The following is a 15,582-nucleotide window of genomic DNA, read 5'->3' as shown; positions in this document are numbered from 1 at the left end:
GGCAAAATGTGACCGCTCTGATTTTCACTGCTCTGGGATTTGCGCATTTGGCTGCTAAGAGCTTTGTCATTTGCCTCCTCAGTTCCAGAAGCTGCCAGGTTTCACCCTGTGCCTCCTAATTTGTTTCAGTGGTTCAGGTGAAACCAGCAGCATTTGTTTTAAAATACTTCTTGCCAGGCTTTGTTTGCTGAGACTGATGTGTTTTGTTACTAATTCAACAATGCTGTGACGGCAGAGCCCGGAGCCTTTGCTGCACACTTGGGTATTGTGGCACACTGCCTGGAAGTACCTGGGAGTCACTGTTTCCATAGGACACAATGCTAAGTGGAAAAGGTCACTGGAGATACACCCTGCTCATTTGCTCTGAGGGCCTCCCGAGAACAAAGCCAGGCTCCTCACAGGAGAGAGAAAGCAACCAGCCTCCTCTTCCCTCCACAAGCTTATCATTATGAACCACGAACAATCATATGCCTTGGGAGCGAGCGCAGTCTTTGCTACACTGCTTGCCAAATCTCTCTCACCAGGGCCTTAAGACAAACTTAACACAGCTTTTCTTTGGCTAGGAGAGCAAAATGTACTTGCTCTGGGGTTATCTCTCAAGGGTAGAGGTGGGTAGAGGGAGTGGGTTTAATAGTAGTTTAGTTTCTGTTGCTATTGAATGAGCCCAGGTTTTTCTCTACCTGGCACTGACTCAAATAAATGCATATTTTGAGATAAAGCAATTCTTTAAGCTACAGCAATCATAGTCATTTGCAAACTCAGAACTTGATAAACCTGGAGTATTTAAAACAACATTGTTATTATTGGTCTGTGACAAACAGGTTGTCCAACTGGGCATGGGGGTGCATGCCTATAACCCCAGCTCCTGGGGAGGTTAGGCAGGAGGATCATTAGTTAGAGGCCAGCCTCAACAATTTAGCAAAATCCTCGGCAACTTAACTTAGTAAAACCCTGTCTCAAAATAACAAGGACTGTTAATGCTCTGTTAATGTTAAGGTCACTGTTAATACTCTCCTGGGTTCAAGCCTCAGTGTCCCAACACTGGCAAAAAAAAAAAAAAAAGAAAGAAAAGAAAAGAAAAGAAAAAAAAAATAGAAGGAGAAAGAGAGAGAGAGAAAGCAGTTTGTCCAGATTTAGGACTGGCTAAACTCCTTCCTATAGCTCTTGCCACCTTTTCCTTATCACTTTAATCTTGAGGGGATAGACTTCTTCTATCTGGTAAGTAAGAATTTTCTTCTATAGTACACATCTGGCAGTTTTGTATTAACAGGCATTACTTTATATCCAGGTTTTAAAAATAGTTTTACATTGCTGGAATGCACATTCTTATCATTTGCCCTCTGGAAGGGTTTTGTTTTTCTCTAATTATTTTCTCATTTTTAATTCGTTCAATAAGTGGACTGCCATAAAGCCTGCAGTGTGCTGGGTGTGTTTTGGTTTTGGGTTCCTCTGATTTATCAAGGTCATTCTGGATGCTAATCAGGATCAGACTTCCTCAGAGGATGTGAAGGCTTGTGATTAACAGCCTGTGGGTCAGTCTGCTTCCCAGCATACAGTTCTTGGAGGTTGGACTCTTAGAAATAAATCCAATTTGCTTTACTGAGAGACTCCAATCCTCTTCCTAAAGCCGTCCAAGGTAGTTATCAAACTTCCTGCCATGGTCCCATTTAGCAGCACATTCGTGTCATTGTGAAAATAACTATATACAACCTCTTGGAACAGTTTGGGATGTTCTATTTTATTTGTTGTTAGGAATTGGAAAATTCAGTCTAAGCTTGATAAAAGGAGTCCAGGCTGCCTGTTAAACACACCATGCTCAAATTCTATTCTCTAAGTCTTACGAAGAGTTTCTTTATCATATCAGAGACCAGATCCTTTGGTGGATCCTAGTTTTGGAGGTAGAAATAAGCATGACTGAAGGAGAACTTGTTGATTCAAGCAACTGTGATCATGAATTTTTACAGCAGTCTAGGAACCAGACTAAGAAAGATTGCACCATGGGAACCAGAGACGAGGTGGCTGAAGATCAGGATATGGGGAAGCAGTAAATGTAGGGAAATGGCAGACTTCTACCGAGTCTCTTCATAACAACAACCACTATAATAGCAATCCCCTTAGTGACTCCATAACTCATCAACTTCTTTAACTGTGAAAAACAGTTATGTCCCCATCAATGAATCTTAGCATGATCTAATCTGTCTCTGTTCTGAACACTCTTATTTTATTCTCCTTTTATTTCAGTTTTTAAAACTTTTTATCTTGAAAACACACATAAAAAAAAAAAAAAACTTCAAGCTTGTAGAAAAGTGGAAAGAATGGCAAAATCAGCTGGTAAAGTCTACTACCTAAGGTTCTCCAGATGTTGATACATTGCATATTTGGGCTTGCCCTAATAGGGAGAGAGGGGGGAGGGGGATAGATAAATGTACATAGATACAGATAGACTGGTGTGTATGGTATAATTTAACTCTTAAGAAGATAGATAATATATATTCCATTATTATAGTATTTATTTGAAATCCTTTGTAAACAAATACTGAATTTAAGAAAACTATGATATGATAGCATACACTTTCACACTGAAAATCATTTATGAGAATTGAGATTTTCACCCACATTCTGCATTTTTATTTCATAACAAAGACCAAAACAATTAGCAGTGAAAATTATAAGGCTCCCTTCAGATATCAGTGCTATATAACTTTGACTCATGTAACAAATTTAATTATGTTTAACTATATAAGAATTATGAAAGTACTTTTGTTTAAAATCACACACTAAAATAACATTTCTCAATAGAGAAAATGTGCAAAAGCAATGAGCAGGAAATCTACAGAAAAGGTAACCCAAAAGACCATCAAAATTGAAGAGAAAATCAATTTTGTCAGCAACTAGAAAAATGCAAATTAAAATCACGACAAGCTATTACTCTGCAGCTATTATATTGGCAGAAATTGGACAAATAGATGGCAATCATCCCTGCCATAGCTGACTGGACCAGGGCATAGGATGGCCAGGTGTAATAGCTGCTGGTGACTTTGAGGCATCTCATCTGAATCACAAAGAGCTGGCAAAATCGGATTTGTTCCTTGGGATTTTGCATTTAGAAAAATTTTAAATGAACACTCAGGGAAGAAGAATAAGTCAGAGGATGTAAGGAGGCCCAGCCAGAGGGCCAGGGTGACCGTGATGGGCCTGGCAGACGGAGTTGTGAGGGGACGGGGCTTCAGGCATGTGAAGAAGCAGAGAACATGGAAAGAATTTGCCACGTACTGTCTACGGCGGCACATTCGCCTTTTCAACATCCGCAAACTCAACCAACCACAGATTGGAAATATTCAAAAGCAAAAATTATGACTGCCCTGAATGTGTACAGACTTTTTTTCCTCTCATTATTTCCTAAACAATACAGTATCTCAACTGTTTGCATAGCATTTACCTCTATTAAGTAATTTAGAGATTTAAAATAAACAGGAGGACCTGCAGTAGGGAATATGCAAATGCTACCCCATTTTATGTAAGGAACTTCACATCTGGAACTTTGGGTGTCCTGTGATGGGGTGCCAGTGGAGACTAAGGGACAACTGCTTAACAGTCAGCAAAGACTCCATGAGTAATGCCGTGGGACCTCAGAGGAAAAGTGCTAGTCTCAGTATCTACCAGTTCCCCAGTTCCTAGCCCTGTGCAACTTGGGTAGATTCCAGCTCTCTTTGGAGGAGGAGGAGCTGAGGGTATAGTGGACCCAGGAGGTGCAAGAAAGGAAGAAGGCTTTCAGAATTCCAAAGGAAAATTACTTCAAGGAGTCTCATACCTAGCCAAGTGATCAAGTGTGTGAGCAGAATACAGATGATTTTCAGACATACAATGAGAAGAAATCCACCCTAAAACACAAAATGGCCTCACAGTGTTTCCTGATATCTTTTTGTAATGTGCTGACAATGAACAAAATCATTCCAGTGTTTCTGAAGTGATAATAATCGAGCAAATACGTGATATTGAAAAAAATGAGTTAAAACACAGGCTTCACACTCCCCAGTCACTCAGTACCTATTTAGACTGTGTTAGGTCCTCACTCAAAATGCATGGAGAAAGCTGGGCATGGTGGCATGTGCCGGTGCCTGTGGATCCAGCTACTCTGGAGGCAGAGGCAGGGGGATTAGCATTTACCTCTATAAGTAATTTAGAGATTTAAAATAAACAGGAGGACCTGCGGTAGGTAATATGCAAATATTACCCCATTTTATGTAGGGAACTTCAGGAGTTGAGTCCAGGAGTTGGAGGTCAGCCTGAACAACATAGTGAGACCCCTATCTCTCAAAAAGAAAAAAGAAAGAAAGAAAAGAAACAAAGAAACAAAAAAGATAAGTGAATATTTGGGCAGTGAGAATATTCCAAGCATGGAAGACAAATAAGACATGAACCATATTGGTTTTCAGACAGTTGACAGAGCAGTCTGGGAGTCAGGTATTTAAAAAAAAAAAAAAAAAAAACTGCTAATCAGTCAATGAGGCATGACAAGTTCTGTAATAGGAGAGTCAGATGTCAGATGCCTCAGGTACAGCGGAAACAGCACAGAGATGGCTGTTGTGAACTCAACTTGGGTGAGTCACTGCGAGGGGGTCTATTTGAGCAAGATGTCAAAGAATAAAGACAGAGGCAGTTTGGAATGGAGGTTCAAGGTACTGGGGTGGGGTTGGACAGAGAACCTTTCAGGGAGCAAAGACATCTGCAAGACAAGGAAGCATGAAACAGTAGGTAATTCAAGATTCTGAAACTTGAGAGGTAAAGAGTAGACTATGAGGGTGAAGCTAGGGGCACTTTCAGGATCAGCAAACTCACTAACTAAAGGACAGTGAACATCAGTGAGAAAGGTAGGCAGGCTTAAGAAGAGATGAAGTGTCGAGGAGTCTACCAAGCAGGAAACCACAGATCAGTGGACCCACAGATCCTGAGCTGGCTCAGACCTGCACGGTGTGAATCTGGATAGACAAGGAGGAGAGATAGGCTCCCAAAATCTGCATCCACAGCGTTCCTACCCAGACTAAGCTTTGGGAATTACCACTGAAGATAGAATGTTAACTTGGGTAGGGAAACGCAATACATAAGAGAATATAAATCAATGACCACCAGCAAACAAAACATCCATATTTACAAGTCCAGAGTGTTAACACACTATTTCAAACAGATTGCTAGAGACAAAAACAAATGGGACAGTGCTTTGGAAATATAGCAAATAGAATATGACTGGTGACAGTATTTAAAGAGAAGAAAAGACTAGGGATTTTGCAGAATTTTAAATTGTTAATGATATTAATCATGGGAGATTCCTTGAGGAGGTGAAATGTTAAGAAAGGGTAGAATATGATCCATCTTACTGAGGGAGTAAAAGTATTCCTAACTTGGAGTTAATGTTTAAAGTCAGAGGATTTTTTTTTCATTTGGTTTAGATTTTATAAGTACTTTTCAATTATGAATAGATTATGATTGAATTAAAGAAACTTTCTCTAGCAGAAACAATAGGGATTTTTTAAATTATATCTTAAATTATGTAATATATTAAAACAATTAGATGAACAGATTTTGTAAATAAATGTTATATTTCAAAATCTTATTGAAATATACTATCTGATGGGGTTATAATTTCGATCATATATAACAATTCGTAGGGCTTTGTTTCAAAGTGGCTACAAAATTACCATTTAAAAACAGAAAAAGCACAATTGCGCCTATTTACCAATCTCCTTCACAGTCACTGTATGACTGGAAGGTAGAACCTGTTTTCACAATGGTTCCCAATTAATGTCTCTCCAGTGATTTGCATATTATTAACCTGGATAGACACAAATAGGGCTTCACTTCCTGGATCTCACACGCAGCCTCCACTCATGTAACAAAAGTTTCTTAGGAAAGCCAAAAAATCCGGGCACTTGTATTACTGGGTGAAATATTTAGAAAGATAGCAGAAGCTACCTTCCTCAAAAATGATGAGTTTGATGAAAAGAAATTAACAAGCTGTGTCGCGCTGCACATGATCAGCCATGCTTGCTGTCTAAGTCTGTCTGTTGGTTGTTGCTATGGCTACGAAAAGCCAGTGGAACCCAATGAGCTGTCTGCAGCAGTGCTGAGAGGACCAGCCATTTTACTTATGGAAAACAGGGTGGCATATTCTGCTGAGCTTTACTCTGGAAGGAGCATTTTTAAAAAATCTACCCAGAGAAAAGAGAAGCAATGGGTATGTTAGTATACAATTATTACAGCCATGCCTGCCTGCGAGCTGCCCTTTCGACAGGCTGTTGACCGCTGTTGCAATTAGCTGATTGGAGAAAGTGGAATGCAGAGTGATAATGCTGCATATCTGCTATCAGAAAGCAGGAAAGGGTTTTGTCTTGGGAAGGCAAGCCTTGTCTGCAATATTATCTCAGCAGCTCCCTAGCTGCTTATCCTGGGAACTAGCGATCCAAAAGGAGGGTGTAGCCCTCTTCTAACACCGGTCCTGTGCGTGGCTATTGCATATGAGCGGCAGGTCGGAAAAAGCAGGTGTGTGCTCGGATGGGCACTGGACTGTAACGCAGGCGGACGCTTTCGGGTTTACCTGCTTCCTGTTAACAGATTGTTGGCTCACAGAGCATCTGCCTGCACGCTGAGGCTGAGGAGGAGAAGGGGGTTTCAGGCATCCCACTTGACTGACAGAGGTAAGCTTTTTTATTTCTTCCCTCTTTTGAAAGCACAGCACAAAAATAACTTGGAATGAAACTTAATCTGAAAGATTTACATTGATCGTATGATCTGAATTACCGAGGAAACACAAAAACATATACAGATACACATATTCACACTTTTACAATATGTGTCAGAGACATACAGAATTTAAGTTCTAGAAATTGTGTGATTAAAAACATTACCAATATGTCTTTGGGTCAAAAAATAAATATTTACTGTTTTTAACAAACTAATGGCTTTCCTTCTGGACAGTTTTCATAGTCAACGAGCTTTCTGTCCTAGTAACAATGGATTCTTTTATGACCTACACTTTGACATACTAAGAACCACATGGAAAACTAGCAGCATGTAAATTGTGAAGCATTTATTTTTAAGGCTTGTAGCTGATTTGTGAAACTCTTAACACACCTGTGTATACCTTTAAATTAAGGAATTCCATTCCCTATGTAGGTCATAATAGCCAGTGGATTTTCTACTTGCTTATTCTGGATCGAGTGACTTGGTGTGCTGTTTGATTTTGTTCAGGGTAGTCGTAGAGCAAACAGTGTAGGTATTGGAAGCTGCTCACACCTCCTTTCTGAGTATCATGCATGCCAGGCTGGCCTGGAGCACAACACCCCCATTGTGCTCCCCCGGCTCAGAATCCAAGGAAAGAAAGGAAGTGGAGTCTCTGCATTGAGCTCAAGCACAGCTATAGTATGTGGCGGTAAAACTTCTTTTATTGCACAATTTTTCTCACAAGCTGATAGGTTTCAGAGGAGAGTGAAACCAAAAACACCACACATCTAATACAAATGTACACCAATAATTGTAGCGGATGTTTGCTGTCAGTTGCTCTGAGATAATAGCACAGACTGAATTGCACTAGGAATTGCCCCTTAGTGAGTGTTTCTTTGATTTATCGTCTCTTAGGAACAAAGCTGTTACTGTGGATTGAAATTGGTTAGTCAAATCAAAATCCCTGGTGAAGAAATGACCACGTAATAATTAAATTCTGTCTCAGCAACATTTCAGCTTTACCTGAGTCAATTCTGTTGTTGGTCTACCAGAAGTGACAGTTTATAATGCTCTTGAAAATATTTAATGAAAAATACATGTTTGAAAACTTTGAATGAAATCTTTTATCTACTAAAAGTGGAATTTATCATGAAATTTATAAATAGTAACTGAGATGACTTCATAAATAAATTTTTATTTGTTACCCTTTTCTCCCAAAACAGACGGCTTCAGGAGTTTTCTGATACTTTTCAATATATTTTCATTGATACACATGAGCATAAATCACCTGTTGTACAGATAGAGCAATTGTTAAAATACCTTCAGCTAAGAGAGTTGAAAAGCATAAGGAGAATTTTTTCTCAAGTTTTTGTCCTAAAGGTCACTAAAAGTCAAGACACAAAGATGCAGACTAAGAGTCTCAATGTACAGAATAATGGCCAAGTGTTTAATAATGAGAATACATAAGAGTATTTCCATGTGAATGAGGCACCATATGGGATGAGATGGTGAGGTGATGACATTGTCTTTCACTTATGTTTAACTGTAAGAGGAAAACTAAATGAGCAGACCTAGCTCCGAGTCAAATTCTATGAATAAAAATTTCAGACAAGTAAATGATTCTATCAGAGCAGAATGAATGGCAGAAAAAGTCTCTTTCCAACTGAATTCCCTTTGAACCTCCGAAGGAATGCTGAGAATTATCACAGCGAAAAAACCTGAGGCAAGAAAATGATTTTGTATTAGTTTTTCTTGAGGGAACTTTTAGAAGGACATGGTGTGGAAATACCCAAGGCGCACCTGAGGGCTGTGACTGTTGCCTTTGAAGTGGCTCAGGGTGGGACAAGAGCCACACAGGAAGACAGACACACAAACTGTCTCCATGCTCTTTTTTGCCTACATTACTAACCCTTGAGGAGACAGCTATGAAAGATGAGTTTTTTATGCAGTTCTGCCTAGTTCATCTCCCCAGTTATTTATTTAACAACATTAGGAACCAAATTCAAAGACAAAATTCTCACCTTTCAAGAATTTGCACCTCGGTTTTTATTTGGGGCACTTATTTTCTGTCACTTTCCTGATGGCAATATCAAATATTTTGTAATTTCCAGAATATACTCTAGCAAATGCTTCCAAATGTGACACCCTCTTACCGACTTATCCTTCAAATCTTGCCTCACAACACCAGCTATCTTCCTTTCTTCCTTCAAAATCCAGCAAAGATGTCCCCCAGACTATTCTTCACACCTTCAGCTTCTTAGGAATTTTATGCCTACAGTTTTTTTCTACCGCACGATACTGCATTAGTCTCTGCTCAGAAGCTTCCAGAGTTTTGCTGACCTCTAATTTTGGAGTACGTTGTTCAGTGTCTGGTTACCAGTGGCATTCAGACATTGTACCAGTAAGCTTGGACTTCACTATTTCTTTACTAGTTACTTTGTAGACTTGACCTCAGGACGTAAGTCCTAATTCTGCCTTTGAACAGAGAAACCCAAAACCTATAGGAAAACAACAATGAAGCTTTAACTTCCCTGATAGGAAAATGTGCCTTCGGGATCACACTGTCATAAAAACTAAAAATGTTCTATGATAGATCAGAATTTTTTCTGAGGAAAAATTTTGCAACATATATTTTTTAAACAAAACAACTGAAAAGTTTTAATAAAAAAATTATTTTCATCTACAGTTACTAGATTAATTTTCAAAGGAAAGTAAGGATAGTAAATATCCCTATTTGAAATTTGTTACAAACTCAAGACTATTTACAACTAATGTTGACTTGATAATGAGTAGCTGATTGTAGTACATTATACTTACAGAATTGTTTTTCATACTGAAGTCAGAAAAAAGCAAAGGTTGCAAACAGGAAAGAGACCAGAGAGCTGAAATAAAGTCAACAATAGCAGAATTTCTCTTAATTTTTCTTAATCCATCTGAAAGGTCACTGGTAATTGCTAGTTACCTTATCCTTCCCTACAACTTGAGTTCCCAGGTAAGAGAAAATCTTAGAGAGCAGAATTAGTATTTTTAATAAGCCTAATTTTAATAGCTATTTTATGGAAAAATTGAATTGCCACAATGCTGCCATCAGAGATAAAAATATATCAGGAATTTTATTAAGAAGTAATAAGCATGTAATCCCTTGTCTCTCATATATCTGTGTTGAAAGTGAAAGTTGTAATTATTATTGTATGAATTTTTTAACAAAATGTAGCACAGATTAGGAAGTTTAAAATATCCAGATGTTTGGAATTAGAAAGTGAAATATTTAGGAAATGACTTAAATTCATATTTCTAGACATTTTCACATTATTATGACAGCATTGAGTTTTCTAATAAAAAAAGATAAATACCCATTCTTAATTATTATGCTTTCCTCTAAAGATTTACTTTGGCTAACTTCCAATTGATTTTAATGTATGGCATGTTTAATCAAATAATAACTAAAGATAAAATTGAAAATTGAAATTCATATTAATGACTAACCTCATTTAAACTATTATTTTAAATCACATATAGTAATTCAATTTTAGGAAATATGATTCCATAATAAATCTGTACAATTTTCACAATTTTATATTTTAAGGAAGTTATAATATTTTGAAGGTCTAAATTATTTGACTGTTTTTGATAGTGTAATGCAATGATTTGCAATTGTAATGAAATGATTTGCACTTGCATTTTATAATGAAGAGTTGCAATAAACGATCATACTAGATAATTTTCTTAAAGGTCCTCAAATAAATTAATTATATATATAGACCTATTAAATTCTAAACAGTCGCTCTCAAGAATTATACTGAGGTTTTCAAAATATCTTTGCATCATTTCTGAAAAAGTTAAGACATGTGCATGTATCTATAAGAAAATGTTTGCGTAACTATTGATTTATAAATATTGGCAAACAACTCTCATGCTAATGTAAGCTCAATTAAAATGGTATTAGTTGAATGACAGGGAACCAGCTATGACAGGTGTTTATTTGACATGTTTATATCTACATGCAATTATATCACACTTTAGTCCTCAAAACAAGTGTACTCATTTACTAACTTGGCATTTTGGCCAAAACATTTGTGGTTTTCTCTTTCCTATACAGGTAAGGGATACAAAGTTCCAGAATTAATTCTGTACCTTGGAAAATTATTATTTGATCAAAATTTCAGATAATTTTCACTTTTCCTGAATCTAATTTAAAGAAAATATTCTCTTCTCAAAAAATACCTGAGTAATACTCTCATTAAATTTCCTAATTTTTTAAGACCCATTTTACAATTTAGAAAAATATAATAAACATTCTTACTTGAACATTTCAGCATTTTTTTTTTTCTTTTTGTCCATTTATGCTGTTGTCTCCACTTTCAATTTTGGGTGTTTTTATCCAACCTAGACATTTAGTTCTTCTATTTTTTCTTTAATACTTTTTTTGATAACTGGCAAGCATACTTTCCCATAAAGAATCATATCATCTGCTTTGAGTAGGATATGATTCTACACACCACTAAATAAGTTCAAAAAGTAGCACTCGGTTGCATAAAAGTGAGCTGACATTTTTTTATGGATTATCAAGATTACTTCATACCAATCAACATGGATTGATCCCTTTTCCTAATAAATGTTTACTGTAATGGCTGAATTTGAGGACAGAATCAACATAAACCTCTCAGGTTTCAAATCTTCTGATGTTCTGTTCTCAGTTTGGCATTCTTTAGAGACTACTAAAGCTCTAAGGATTAGCCCTAGGGAATCCAACCACACTATGGCAAAAATGGGCTTCCAACTAAGAACAGTGACATTGTAAAATTCCAGGCATGGAATGTCAGAATACTATCAGGAAATGACCTGAAGAATGATAAACTTTCTAAAGGCATAAAAAAAAAAAAATGCAACATTTTGGTCACATTGGAGGAAATTAGTAAAATTCTCCATTCTGTCCTCTAAAAAGAAATCCTTGTACCTTCTTCCTGCTGTGGAGAGTTAGTTTCTTAGGGACATTTAGTCCCCTGAAGAGGTGACCACTGTAGAGGCAGCAGCCCCACTGAAATGTGCCATAGAGTGTGCGAGGACTCACCTCCACCTGTGGATCCCTCATCTGGGTCACTTGCATGTAACACCTTAATACTTTGCACCACTTGCCTACACTTTACACTATTAAAAATTTTTTAGGAGCTTCACACTTGGATGCTTCAAAGTGAGCTACCTTTTTGTAAATTATCAAGATGCCTTCACACCTAATCATTTCAGTTCTCTGTGCTAAAGTAAACAAAGGAAAGATTAGATAACAATAATTTTAGCTATTCTTGTACAATAATTTTAGCTAACTGTGTCATCTGGTGAAGTTTCAGCACTATCTGAAATCAGTCCACTTAGTCTGTGGGATATGTTATTGCCTAGAGTAAATACTATGGGTTTGATTCTATGGGGATAAAAAACTTTTAAAAGAACTTGCCTCTCAATATCTAGATCTGGAAACTTATACAGCATAGCATTACTAGCAATTAAGATGAAAATTTTATAATCACTTAGTTACATTGCTATAATGTGAATGGTCTTGTGTTATTTGATGTACCTAGGGAACCGGCTTAAACCAGTTTAGGTAGAGGGAGGTCAGGAGAGTGGCTATTGGCAAGAAGGAAAAAAGGTAGGGGTTGCTTGGGCAGAACAAAAGTTGCAGGGAAAACTCAACTTTCTTTAGAATGGCAGCTGGGACATTGGAGGCATTCAGCAAACAGGTCAACCTATTAAATATTCAGTCAGCATTTGCTGAATGAAGGAATGGCTCATGGTAATCAGATCTTCCCTCTGTGTTGTGCAAATGTTTACACGTGATTAAAAAGTGCTGTTTGCATCTAGAGATAAAAGGACAATTCAGGAACTTTTCTAATTTTTTGGAAATCAGAAAACAGAAAAGGAACAAATATGAAAATTTTAGAAAATGCTATTTTTAAAGCAAAATGTGGGTCTTCCTGAGAGGCACTGTATTTCAATAATTACATAACATAGGAATATAACCAGAAGCTTAGAGAAAACTCAAAGGTAACTCCTTATGTTATGAATAATTGAGACAAGAAAAACTGATTTCTATTCTTAACTTTCTTAAAACCTCTGGTGGCAGTCACATTCTTCATGAACTATCATTAACACTAAATACCTAAAAGTTTCCTTTTTTAAATAAGAATATGAAAGAAAAGTTTGAACGGTCACAAAATTTAACAGAAAAAGGTGTCAGTCTGGGAAGATCTTTTCAAGTTAAAAAATGATAATGGGAATAGGGAAGAGTAGAATAATTAGACATACCTTTCCTATGCCTACATGTGAATATACAACCAGTGTAACTCCAGATCACGTACAATCACAAGAATGGGATCCCAACTGGAATGGGTCGCACTCCATGTGTGTATAATATGTCAGAATACACACTATGATCATGTATTTCTAAACACAACAAATAAAAAAAGGATAAGAGCTAGAAGATGTCACATGATCAGTCAAAATATCTGCTTCTGAGTAAACTCAAGAAAATATAAGCTTGAATAACTAACATTTCAATAAGTTACAGAAAAGATTATTAAAATTTTCAATTTGTTAATCCAAAATACATTGATAATAATAAATTAGATAATAAAATTGATCGTAATAATAAATTAGAGTTAATTCAGTGCTAGCCACTATCCTAAAAGTTTTGTATATGTTAAGTTTTAGTGAAGAATTTGGGAAATCAAAAAAAATCTGAGTTTCATACCAAATATAAAAAACAGGGACTTTCAAGGACATTTTAATTGGAATTTCTCAATTATTTCCTGTGATCTTAAATTATTTCCTAAAGAATAGTTTAACAAATGCCACACTTAGCTGTTCTTTCTTAAATACACTTATACCACTTTCCACACTGTATTATTTTTATAGCATTTTAATTAAGTTTTTCTATGTGTTTAATCTTTGCACATTAAATTCTATGTGAGAGCAATAGTGTTTTATTTGTTTTACCCCCGTTATCTTGCTGAGTGTCTGGCTACAAGTAAATGAAGGATGGTGCCTAGACCAAGTAGGTTACTGTATCAAACGAAGTTCAAATTGACATGAAAGAATAGAGATCTAATCAAAGTTATATGCAGTCTGTGATTCCATGTAACTTTCATCATAAGAAAATTGATTTGGTCAGAAATTCATAAATGGGTTTCTTTTGTTATGGAATTTTTGTTTGCTTTGGGTTAGTATGATTTTTTTTTTATGTAAAACACTAAGCTAAATCTAAGTAATCCTTTTAAGTCTTAAACCTTCAACAGAGGAAATCATGGCACAACCAAAAATAACTTGGCTCATTTAAATCTCTGTAGACTTTTTCCCCAGACTTTAATCTCCTGAACAACTTTACAGCATGTTAGTTATATCTGACAATCAAGAAAACAATAAAAATGTTGGAGAGCATAGTTATCTCCTTGATCAAAAATAATAATTCACTTCTTGAAAATAAACCTGTTTTGGGAAAAGGGTTTTTGTAGGTCGATAATCCAGATGACTGATGATACATTTTTAATTCTTTGACATTGCTTTTACTTAGAAACAACTTGTTATATGATATGTGGTCTGAAATCTGATTATATCACCGACTTCCTTTCTATAATAGATTAATTTTATAAGACTAACATAATGACTTTTCCTTACATTCAAAATAAAATTTTTCTTCCGAAGTGTTTTACTACATTTTAAATTAATTTTTAGACATTGTCAGGAGAGAGGAATGATCATCACCGTCATCTAATAAAAATAAGTTATAATTAAAACCATAAGTTATCTAGTTTAGTTTGAAAATCACCTTTCTTCTGACCCAAAATCTCAGATGTCCTTTCAGTGCTTCATATGAGAGTTATCTGTCAAAATAATTTGATTTTACTTACATATTATTATATTATGTAATATTACATCATAATCATCTTGAACCCTAAACTTTTGCTTTCTTTGGAATGAATTGGGAAAACATGCCCAATTGGTTCACCTTTTTTGGCTCTAATATTTAATTTTGCAATCACTGACAGCTGAAAGATTATGATCATAAACTTATGTTTCCTGGGGAATGTTCCATTCATGAACTGCTTTGTTCCTGGATACCTCGTCATTTTATTATGTTCTGCTTCTAACCCAACCTATGAGAAGAAGGTATGTGTGACCGTGGTACAGATAAGGAAGAGAGAACAGAAGCTTAACAACTAGAACCCAAAAGGACTGCAGCCTTTCAAGTTTTTTTTTTTTTTATTATTATTAAAGGACCACTTAACCAAATAAGGTTTTGAGTTCAGTAGGAACTAGGAAGTGAGCCGATTTGAAATTCAAATGTTTTAATTTCCAACCAAAAGTAAATTATTTTTAAGAAATCTGCTCATGCTCTAAGTCATCTCCAAAAGTGACAGGGTATTTTATCTGACCAACAAAGCAGAATGGCTCTTTGTTAATGGACATTGGTCAGATTATTAATTGATCAGCGAATTCTCTAGGGAAACAAAATCAGAATTTCATCTGGCAAGTGTAGTGCCAGGTGACAAATGATTTTGAGTCTACCATCAAGTTCTATTTGTTCCACAAATATCAGTCCCAAGAGTTCATAAGGTTCAAGTCCATCAGAATGTCTGGGGAGGTCCTTTCTGGCAGATGGGCCAGGTCTCCAACTCTCTTGCTCCGGACTCCAGAATATCATGTTTCGGTTATTGGTATGTTACTGTAAGTTAGCTGGTCATGTACTTTTAAATTTTATCTGGTATTGTAAAGAAGAAGAGAAAGTGCCGAGTAAAGGAGATCCTAAGTCTGGGTACACCTTAAAAAGACACAGACTCAATCAAGTACAGATGTGGAAGTTGTAATTACATATTT

General features: G+C 36.2%; 1 protein-coding gene across 5 annotated transcripts in view; it reads left to right on the top strand.

Moving 5' to 3' along the window:
- The first annotated feature begins 6,147 nt into the window (after positions 1 to 6,147).
- Sorbs2 (sorbin and SH3 domain containing 2) overlaps positions 6,148 to 15,582 on the top strand; it is a 205,366-nt gene continuing 195,931 nt past the window's right edge. For 3 of the 5 annotated variants that reach the window (XM_047548841.1, XM_047548844.1, XM_047548842.1), the window contains exon 1: positions 6,149 to 6,692. The gene's annotated coding sequence lies outside the window, so the exon portion shown is untranslated. Of the gene's footprint in view, positions 6,693 to 15,582 lie in introns of all 5 variants that reach the window. The other 2 variants (XM_047548840.1, XM_047548848.1) reach the window with 2 other exon arrangements.

The sequence above is a fragment of the Sciurus carolinensis genome, chromosome 4 (genome assembly GCF_902686445.1).
Source record: "Sciurus carolinensis chromosome 4, mSciCar1.2, whole genome shotgun sequence".
NCBI lineage: Eukaryota > Metazoa > Chordata > Mammalia > Rodentia > Sciuridae > Sciurus > Sciurus carolinensis.
The sequence above is the reverse complement of the archived record's forward strand: the minus strand, read 5'-3'. Positions and strand labels throughout refer to the sequence as shown.